The sequence below is a fragment of the Hippocampus guttulatus genome, chromosome 4 (genome assembly GCF_054856545.1).
Source record: "Hippocampus guttulatus isolate MCC_2025c chromosome 4, RoL_Hgut_1.0, whole genome shotgun sequence".
NCBI lineage: Eukaryota > Metazoa > Chordata > Actinopteri > Syngnathiformes > Syngnathidae > Hippocampus > Hippocampus guttulatus.
In genome coordinates, this window is record NC_141264.1 from 2549360 (window position 1) to 2560858 (window position 11499).

Below are 11499 nucleotides of genomic sequence, written 5' to 3' on the forward strand. Positions count from 1 at the left end.
GGCGTGCAGTTCACTTCTGAGCTTTGGACTGCAGTGGCAGGGAGCTTAGGGGTGAAGTTGCACCGCACCACAGCGTATCACCCGCAGGGCAACGGCCTTTGCGAACGTTTCCACCGGTCGATGAAGGCTGCTCTTCGTGCCACTTTGAAGGATGGCAACTGGATTGACAGACTCCCGTGGGTCATGCTGGGCATCAGGACGGCGCCTAAGGAGGATCTCCGGTCTTCCTCTGCGGAGCTGGTTTATGGCCAGCCTCTGCGGGTGCCTGGGGATTTTGTGCCAACTGCTTCTACTCCTTGGTCGGCCACGGCACAACGCTCCACCCTCTTGGACAATGCCAGGCTCTTTGCCCCGCTGCCCACTTCCTGCCACGGTGTACCAGGTTCTCACATGCCCAAGGACCTCCTGTCAGCTGGTTATGTGTTCATTCGCGTTGATGGGCACAGAGGGCCCTTGCGCCCTCCTTATGAGCGCCCCTTCCGGGTTTTGGAGGCGGGACAGAAACATTTTGTCATTGACATGGGGGGTAAACCCGAGCGGGTCTCGGTGGACCGCCTTAAGCCAGCTCACTTGGACTTGGCCGGGCCGGTTGAAGTGGCTCGCCCGACGAGGCGGGGTCGTCCTCCTACCGGACGCTTGTCCCTAGCCTTCTCCCCTCTGACCCCTTCCCCGTGACTTCCCCGTCTCCAGTTTCTCCTGTTCCTCCGCGACCGTCCCCTGAGGATGCGCTTCCTCACTCCCCCGTGCTGCGTAGCCGTTACGGCCGCCGGATTCGCCCCCCACGACTTGAACTTTAGAGTGTCTATTTTGGTTGGGTTGAATTCTGGGGGGACGTGTGTAGTGACTTCTATGTACATAATTCACCACCAACTGCAAACGTGTGAATGCAATGTTTCATATGCTTGTCAGAGAGTTCACGATCATTTGTTAACAGGGTAGAAATAATTGCAGTCCCTTTAAGGACCGCCATGTTAGTCTGCTTGTTTCTATGGAAACTGACTTTCGGCGGGTCTCGTGTGGCGCGGGAAGTTTTTTGGTGTGCTAATAAAAAAACGACACACTCTCTCGGAGTGTGAACGTGAGAAATTGTCGCTTTCTTCAAGTTTCTACAATTTCCACAGTGTCATCTTTTTTTTTCTTTTTTCTACTCTCAGCAAAGGTGGACACTTTTTGCTCTGCCCCCCCCCCCCTCTCCCCGGTCCCGGTTGCTCCTCTGCTTTCCTGACTTTGTCTAATGTGCTGTCTTCTGTCTTAATATAGCCTATGTATATTTTTTCTTATGAAAAGATAAAATATTGAATTAGTCAGCTGGACTCTGTCACGTTACGCACAAAGCAGGAAAAGGTACTGCTTCGTACATAACAGAGCAAACGAGAATAAGTGGATCCCCGAAATAGCAGACACTGACAAGGACTTCGTCTCAAAATAATATTTATTATAAACAAAAACTCCGCCTAATAGAAAACAGAAAACGCTGGTAAAAACGAGAACCAGGAAATAATGTAACGCGACAACAAAAAGCGCTTGCAAAAAACGGCAAGGACAATGATTAGACAATTTCTAGTTCAAGTACGCACTTTGAAAAATCCCAATGGGACGACGAAAATGTAACAAACAGCAATCGTATTTGAGTAATGTTTATGAACATGGGCAACAGCAGTGGCACGGCATGCAATACTCCGGCAATGAGTCGACAGCCGGAGCGCCTAGATATAGCAGGTGCAATCACCTACAAATAGGCAGCAGGTGTGCAGGCAGCAGAAATGAACGCCTGCCACCTGCTGCCAAATACGGAACATGACACTCTCAGTTCACTATGCTACACATTTTTTCAATGAAAAGAGCGGGCGGTGGGGAGCCCTCTTGGCCCTCTGGGACATTTGCTGCTGGGTCCACCATAGATCCTTGGCAGAAGTGGAAAATGGTGTGCTTGACATTATTGTCCCTAACAGGATGTGGAAGACATCTTCATTATTCGCCTTTTGATAACAGGTATCCTGCTGTTTAGTGTTCGCAGTTTCCTGAACTATCGCAAAATTCAGCCGGCGGGGGCTTCATTGGTCTGGAACAAGGTGGTGACTGAACATGGTATGGTGTGGGGTGGGTGGTCAACACTCAGACTCATTCATTGACCGAACTGAACCGCAAAGTGGATGTTGTGTTGGAGTCGCTTCACAAAATGGAAAGACCAAGAGTAGTTGTTCTGACCTGGAAAATTGATTGACTGATTGATTAAGAATTTGGCAGATTGACACCACAGAGAGTCGCATGATAAAAGGCATTCAAGGCTGTCTGTAATTGAAGAGGGCCTGTTCGCAATACAGTTATCTGGACTTTCCCCTGGATGTGAAAACACACAGACGCGAGCTTCTTCACCCTATTCCCCCGACCGAGCCTGTGACTGATAAGGTCTTGGCCTGCAGCTGCAGGCGCAATGTCAAGGTCTTTGCTGCTCCATCCCACGTCACAACTGCAAAGACTTGAGCGCACCTACTGTGTGCAGCTCATTTCACAGATTGTGATGCTCCCCCCAACCTTCCTCCCGTCCCTCCACCACCCTGTTCATTCCATGTTCAGTCTTGAGAATTGTTGTACTGTGGTTTTAAATGTACACTACATGTGCTGAGGGTTTTTTCTCTGGCTCAAACCATCCTCCTATTAAGGAGAATGGTTGGAGCCTATTGTTTTTTTTTCCCTCCTCTTCCCGACTGTTTTCCTTTCCTTTCAGATCTAAGATATCGGGGTGCTTAACAGCGACCCGCCTGGCTTCTCGTTCTATCTCCCCCATGTTGGTTCTTGATTTCTTGTTTATGTTCCTCTGGACGGATTATAACTGGGAAGTGAATTCCTTGTGTGTTTCTTGCATACTTGGCCAATAAATCTGATTCTGATTCTAATTTTGATATGATTGTTTGATGTATATATGAGTTTCAATGTTTGCAAACATTGCCTCCAAGATGCGCGCACATCTTAATGACGTCACTGTTGTTTGCAAAGACGAGCATTCTTAATTGCCTCTCACGTTGAATTTGTTGACTTTGACATTCAGAGCACTGGGTGAGCGGTGAGCCACCAGTCCCGTGGTCCCGCTGGTATGACTCTTTCACAACATATCTGATGGCAATCGGACTAAACGAGGCAAGCGACGCACGGCTAACGGCTATGCTAGTGCACAGTTTGGGCGTCGAGAGACAGTGCATTTTTCGTACTCTCGGACCCGCACGGACATATGCAGTTTGTGTCGCTTTATTGGCCGGACATTTCGCTGTGCCGCAGAGTGTGATAGTCCGGCGGATTACCTTTCGCCAACGACGGCAACACACGGGCGAGCCGGTACACCACTACATTGCCGATTTGCGATGCTTAGCGGGCCGCTAAATTCAGCCGCTTGGAGGAGGAGATGATTCGGGACCAATTAGCGGAGCACACGATTGATCCCAAGCTTCGGGAGAAACTGTTGCTGTCGCCGGACGACCTCCCGCTGTCGAAGGCTGTGGAAATGGCGTTCCAACTCGAGAATGCAGCACAATTAGCAGCGCGGCTCTCTATTCCAGACACATCCACCGCTTCACGCTCCCCCGCGCTGGCACAGATTGTCGCTCCAACCGCCCTACCCCCTGACTCCACCTCCACTTACGACGGTGCCGATGTAAATGTGGCCGTACGTCAAGGGGCCATCACACGCAGACCTTGTACCAACTGTGGCTCGACCTCGCACCCCACGCGTGCGCCATCTTGCAAAGCCACTGGACAAAGATGCCAGCGCTGTGGGAAGATGAACCACTTCTCCAGGATGTGCCGCTCTGCCCCCACACCGACAAGCACCTCATCCCGCTCACCTGACCGGTCGGGCCCGACCACCATTCACTCCGTGGGCTCCTGCGCCAAGCCATTCAAGTGGTGCACAGTGGAACTGGACGGTGTGAGCTTGCCACTCCTGCTTGACACTGCAGCCTCCAGGTCACTACTGAACGTGTCCACAGTTAGACGCCTACTTCCCCGGCTCTCGATTCAGGCCAACGCCGAAGACTTGTTTGGCTATGGTCACACTAAAATTGGCATGGTGGGCACCGCCACCTTCGCCGTGCGCTATGGCTGTAAAACTCTTCCTGCTTTCACCTTCCAAGTCTCCCGTCATGGCGCCAACCTCTTGGGCTTCGACTTGTTTTGCGCACTCGGTTTTTTCATCACTGACAACGTGGCAGTGATGACAATTCTGACAGTGACTACTTCGTGGCAGGACCGTTGGCCATCACTCTTTTCAGGTTTGGACTGTCTCACTGCCTTCAACCACCAGTCACTCATTGATCCTACTGTGCCCCCCGTGATCCAGCCTCTTCGCCGACTGCCCCTCACCCTGTGTGACGACATCTCGGCCAAGCTATGGAAACTCCTTGATGCTGGCATCATTGAGCAGATTGACGCATCCCCTTGGATCTCCAACCTGGTGGCAGCGAAGAAAAAGACGGGTGGTCTGCGACCCTGCGTTGACCTCAGAATGGCTAACAAGGCAGTGATTCCTGACAAATACCCACTGCCCACAGCGGAGGAGTTGGCTGCCAAGTTCTATGGGTCCACCGTGTTCACAAAACTGGACCTGCGCCAAGGCTACCTACAGGTTCCCCTGCACCCTGACAGTCGTAACCTTACAGCTTTTGTGACTCACATGGGGGTTTTCCGCTATACCCACATGCCCTTCGGCCTCAGCTCGGCCCGCAGCTGTTTTCAAAAGATCATGGCCACCATCTTCGCAAGCATCCCGGGTGTGTTTGTTTACCTGGATGACATTGTTGTACATGGTGCGACGCGTGACCTGCATGATGACCGGCTCTCCAAGGTGCTCGATGTGCTGGCGAGCCACAACCTCACCCTAAATGGGGAGAAGTGCATCTTTTCGGCATCGGCTATTGAGTTTGTGGGATTTCGCCTGACCGCTGATGGCCTGAGTCCACTACACTCCAACGTTGATGCAGTATTGCGCCTGCCAGAGCCCTCGTGCCCCGCAGAACTGTCCACCTTTCTGGGCATGACGGCTTTTTAGTTGCGCTTCCTCCCCAACTACTCTGATACGACCGCACCACTGCGTGCCCTCCTAAAGCAGGACGCCTTGTGGTCATGGACGCCGGCATGCTCAGCAGCCGTTCGCAGGCTCAAGACACAGCTCACCTCCCCACCAGTACTCGCCCATTTTGACTTGGAAAGCCCAACGTTCGTGACCTGTGACGCATCCAACACTGCGGTTGGGGCTGTGCTGTCCCAGTTCCATCACGGGACGGAGCGCCCAGTAGCCTTCGCATCAAGGTCACTCACTTCTGCTGAGCAGAAGTACTCTGTTGGGGAGAGGGAGGCTCTGGCTTGTGTTTGGGCATGTGAGAAGTGGCACATGTACCTGTATGGCCGACACTTTACACTCCGCACCGACCACAAGGCTCTCACAGCCTTATTAGCCACAACCGGGTCGGGGCACAAGCCGCTGCGGTTGTATAGGTGGACTGAGAGATTACAAGCTTACGATTTCACCACCCAGTTCACACCAGGTAGGGACAACGTGGTGGCGGATTTGCTTTCCCGTGCCACGCCCAGTCCCGCACCGGACACAGACCATGACACCTTGGAACAAGGTTTGATCCTCCATCTCCACACACCCCTCCAAGCTGCCGTCTCACTGCAAGACCTTCAGGCAGCGTCCGCCGTAGACCCAACACTAACCAAGCTCCAGACCTTCATCCGTGAGGGCTGGCCCGCGAAGGTCTCGGAGGAACTTGCACCCTTCCACCGGGTGAAGGGTGAGCTTTCTTGTTGGAACGATGTCTGTGTGGCTAGGGGGCTTTGTACTGTGGTTCCGTTCTCCTTGAGGCCCCGCATCCTGACCATGGTTCACGAGGGACATCTGGGTATCGTGAGGGTCAAGCAATGCTGCAGAGGCCTGGTCTGGTGGCCTGGTATTGACAACGATGTGGAGACCATGGTCAAGGACTGTTCAGCGTGCCTCACAAGCAGCAGGACTGGCCACACCCCTCCTCCCCCTCTGCAGCCTGTGGCATGGCCGGCCAGCCTATGGACTCGTATCCAGGTCGACATTTGCGGTGAACTCCATGCCATGCCTCAACACCAGCAATTCCTCCTGGTGGCATACGACCTCCACTCAAAATGGCCCGAGGTTCTGCCTGCTGGGTCAATCACGACCGAAGTCGTCATGGACTTCCTATCCTCTCTCTTTGCGCGATGGGGCGTGCCTGACATTATCACGACCGATAATGGGCCTCAGTTCATCTCAGCTGGCTTCGCAGCTTTCACGGGAGCGAGGGGGATAAAGCATATCAGAACCGCCTTGTATCACCCCCAGGCCAATGGAGGCGTAGAGAGGTTCAACCAAACCCTAAAGAATGGACTAAGAGGCCCTAAAGCAGTGGTGGGCAAACTACGGCCCGTTGGTCTTTTTAATCCGGCCCGCCGAAGATTGGTGCACAATTAAGGTTTGATTGCATTCATTTCGTTTGGACTTGTAATGACAGGTATTTCAACACCAGGTGGCACAGTTACTTCAAGTTGCAGAGCACAGGGACGGAGGGGAAGACGAAGAAAGAGGGGAAAGTGATATGTATCTGATTAAACGAAGCGGGTAACAAAAACAGAAACATTCAGGAGACGGCTGGAGTCGGAAAGACTCAAATCTACGAGACTTTGAAAAACAAGGAAGCGATTCTTACTCAGTCCGATTCTGGCAATTTCCATGCTCAGAGTGAATTGCTTGTGGCTCGAGTAAATGAACATTTCCTAGAATGGTTTGATTGTTATCATGTTAAAAACTTTCCGCAAACTGGACCGGTAATAAGAGTCGGAGAGCAGTCAAATGTGTAGAGCGTGAATAACAGGGGGCTCAGTACACATCCTTGAGGAGAACCGGTGCTGAGTGTGATGGTGGAGGAGAATGTTACATTATTACTGGCATACAAAGACATTGTTCTATCTTCTTTATTTTCTATTTCTATTTCTAACTTTTGGCCCAGCCCTCCACAATATTTTCTGCTTCTCATTTGGCCCCCCGGGGAAAATAATTGCCCACCCCTGCCCTAAAGAATGGACTAAGAGCACACCTGGCAGACGGCCTTCCCTTCTCTTCCGCACTCCAGGGCACTCTGTTGCATTACAGAGCAACACCTCATGCCACGACTGGCACCTCCCCAGCTTTCCTTATGCTGGGACGTGAATTGCAGTTGCCCCTTGATCGCCTCCGTCCTCCGACAAGAGCCACTCCAGCATCAGCGTCCGCCCCAGCCAGCAGGGTGGCCAATGAGCAGCAGCGTATGAATCGGCGATTTGATGAGAAGCGCCGGGCGAAGCAACCCGCACTTACTGTGTCAGATTGGGTCCGCATTCGCCGGCCTGGCCGTTCACACAAATTGGACTCATTCTGGACAGCGTCGGTCCAGATTACTGCCCAACTCGGACCGGCCACCTTCCGTCTGGCCGACGGGTCACGTTGGCATGCCAGCCGCCTCAGGAGAGTGGCATCCCAACTCCTTTGAATGAAAGAGCTGTAGCAGATCTGGACCTCTCGGACAAGGACTATGATTTTCCTGCTGCTTGTCCTCGGACCCCGGTGAGGCGCCTTCAAGAACATGGTGAACCAGCTGTGCCCGAGAAACCGGGGCCTCGTCCAGCTCGGGTCCGCCTTCGGCCTCGTTATTTAGACGATTACGTCACTGACTTCTAATATTAAGTTTTAGCCAGTGCTTAACCTGTTGCGTGGCAGAATAACCCACAAGGCTAGGTGGGTAAACCTAAATCTACTCGGTTTGCTCAGCTCAGGTTGTTTATGTTGTTTTATGTTGTTTTTGATTTGAGAAGTTTTCCAGATTCCATCAAGGGAGGGGGTAAATGTCGCATATGGCCGTTTACCATACTGCTAAACGATGTTACGACAGTGTCGCAAAGCATTGGTTGGTGGGGTGACGACTGACACCTGTTACGTCAGTTGAATAAAGACCGTTGCAAAAGTAAGTCGTGTCCTCACGTTTTTTGGACACAACAGCGACCCAACGGAGAGACACACCCCATGCCACCACGGGGAAAAGCACGAGGACCACGACAGCGGGGGGACCCGCTGAGCGCCGCAGCTGAAGAGATCCGCGGGAAGGACCCGGCGTGCGTCCAGAGTCGCCACCACAGCCTGCCGAAACCCGACACCCTCGCGCTGACTCGCCTTTGTACGTGGCCGGCGTGGATGCCCGGCGGGGAGCGGGCGAAACCGCCGGGACGGGGGCTGGGTGGCCAGCGCGGCGGGGGCACCGCCTGTCCAGCTGCGCCGTCTGCGTCCGACTCTGCCCGCCTGACCCCCGCCGGGGCAGCTCCGCGCCCGCACCCCGGCTCCGGCGGCGGAGAGGGGCGGCACGCGCCCATCCCCTCTTCGCCCCCAGCCCGCTCGACCCAGCCCTTAGAGCCAATCCTTGTTGAAATTATGGATCTGACTTGCCGACTCCCCTTACCCACCTTGTTCTAACATGCCAGAGGCTGTTCACCTTGGAGACCTGCTGCAGATATGGGTACGGCCTGGTGCGAGATTTACACCTTACCCCCCTTTTCAAGGGACGACGGGGGCTCACCGGACGCCGCCGGAACCGCGACGCTTTCCAGGGAGCTGCCCTTCACCGAGAAAAGAGAACTCTCGTCGGGGCACCCGCCGGCTTCTCCGGGATCGCTTGTGTTGCCGCACTGGGCGCGTTGCATTCTCACGTCGTCAAGCTTGTAACCATAACTTTCGACATTTTTTCTGAAAGGAGTGTTTACAAGCAGGAATTCTATAAGACTAGATCTCTGTGTGTGCTCTTTCCATTCTGACAACTCACGGCACGAGACTATTACGACTTACAAGCGTGTGTTTTCTGTCTCCAAGATGCGCGCGCAGCCAGACTGAATCTATGCATACATCACAAGAAACTGATTTATAGTGCTTCACATTGATTCTGTATGTTATTATTATTATTATTATTTTATTCTTGTTACCCTCCTTTACATTTAATGGCAGAAAACTTCTCTCAAGACTTTATGGGCAGAGGTGCCAGTATTTTGGGCCCCGTGAAGTTATAGCATTTTTGCCCCCACCACTTAAAAGTCAAAAATAGTCAATCGACAATTTTCCAGGATCTTTGCCAGTCTTGGGCCCTCAGGATGGTCATCACTTTTATTTTGATGTTTATTATTTGTCCACGCACGTGACCCTATTATTTGTCATTCCTGTCATTGGTGTATTGACTGGTGTTAGTCTAAATATGGACGTCAGGGTCGGCAAGTGAAGCAGTCCCACTCCATTTTGGCCCTTCTCTGCATGTGAAGAGTAAAAATAAAATGAACAAAAAACGTAATGATCACAAATTATTTTCCATTTTAGTTTGATGGTCTGTACTTTACATTGACTTTCTTTTCAATCCAATAATTATCCATGATTTCATCATTAAAATATCTGAATTTGTATTTCCTGTTCAGAAAAGGGCAAGAAGTGAAGAGAGGCGTCGAACGTAGAGCCCCCAGTGGCCGACTGAGGCACTCAGCGCATGCACGCACACAAGAGATGTTGCTGTTTGTATTCTATCGGCAATAACCATATTTTATCACACAAACCGCACATGATGACGTTCAGCTATGGTTCATGAATATATGTGTGCCATCTTGTGTCTTTCTGATCTGATAGGCCAGAAAATCAACTGAAAGTAGACATGGTGAACAGTGGTGACATGGTGAAAAAGAACAGTGCTAGAAAAGGGATCTCAGCTCCCTACAGCCAATGTCTCTACAGCCAACAATTCACATTTGCCAACACATAGTTTCTCTCTGTGTGACAATTTGTGTATATGAATGCCCCAGGATGTACCTTTTGATCTTTAGAACTTCTCTGGAAGAGCACGACCCCAACCCCAGAGTTTGAACCATCCACCTCAACAATGCACTGGAGAAGAGGATCAGGATGGATGAGGACATTTTCACCCTCTTCAAATATCAAAACAAGCGCCTCAGTATTTTGCATGTTATGGGCATTATGCTTTTTCCTCACCATAAAGATTCGAGAAAACGCTTAATGTTGCTTCAAGTCAATAATCTCTTATCACTACAACTTCAATGGCAAACAAATTTGGCGCTCACAAAGTGATCGCTGCACATATGAGCCCAAACTATGGATTGGCCATTGAGGTCTGCACGGGAGATGCTACTCAGCCACTTGGCTTGTCGTGTTTCAGACATTTCTTCCGTTTCCGGGCCCTGATGTATAATTTTTTTTGGAATTCCAAAGAAACCTCGATTTTTTTCACTTTTCCCGTTGTTATAACACCTAATGACATATCAAGGGGTGCATCATTTTAACAGCAGCTAAGCGACCTGTTTTGTGATCAAATGAACAGTGGAGTCGAATGCTATCTGCCCAAGATGGTGAGCAACAAAATACAAAGCAGAAGAGAAGTCACGTGAAAGCATTGCAAAACAAGTTTATCAACAAACTTTAACTATGATAAAAAGTGACATGGAGGGGAGCTGAGGAAAACTGAGAACTGATCTGAGCAACGTGAGCTGCATCCAAGCTTGGAAAGCACACAGAGCTCCACTTGCTCCAACAAGCAAGACGAGATGATCCAAGATGGTGCCCTAGTAGCTAGCAGTCGGCAACTGCTCTTCAAGACCTTTGCTTTTTTTTTGTTGTTGTTGCTGTTTTTGTCTTTCGTTTTGATAAATGGTGTTTGTTGTTGCTTCGTGTGGACCCGTCTTTTTTTGTTGTTGTTGCTGTTTTTGTCTTTCGTTTTGTCAAATGGTGTTTGTTGTTGCTTCGTGTGGACCCGATGTGGACTGTTTTCAGCGTTTTTGGCCACGACATTCGTCAAAGGAGAAGAATCTGTGCTTGGTGGTCGCGCCTTCTCGGCAGCATACGTGTACCAGCACAGATTTTTTTTATTGGGAGGAATGTCGGCGCCATTTGACTGTCGCCGCTTGTTTTTTTGCACCTGTAATGGGCAGCATTTTTCACAACCCCGTTTTGTTTAGCTAAGATGTCGGCGCTGTTGTACAATCTGCGCTGGTACGGTTGGATGGGTGCCTTGTGGACCACAGGATGAGGAGAGAGGAGCGTCGGCACTGAGCGTGGATGCATATTTGGAATTGAGAGTCGCCACTTGGAATTAAAATGGATGCTATAGCTTGTTTACTTTCAAACTTAGCTTGTAGCAGACGTGTGCACATTTTGAGCATGACGTCTCTGAAAAAAAAGTCTGTCTCGCGAGGGATGGTCACTGTGGCTGTCAATCACACAGTGTGAAGCGAGAATAAATATGTAGTTACCCAATGAGTTTTGTAATGTAAGAGAAATGTAATTATCTAATCAGATAAAGAAAAAAACCCACATCACATATTAACATTTTTAAGGCTGAACATTTCATATCAATTTTGAGTGTTATCAGTGACCAGAGAAGTAATACAAGTTCGATTTACACAATTAACTTCATTATTTGTGTC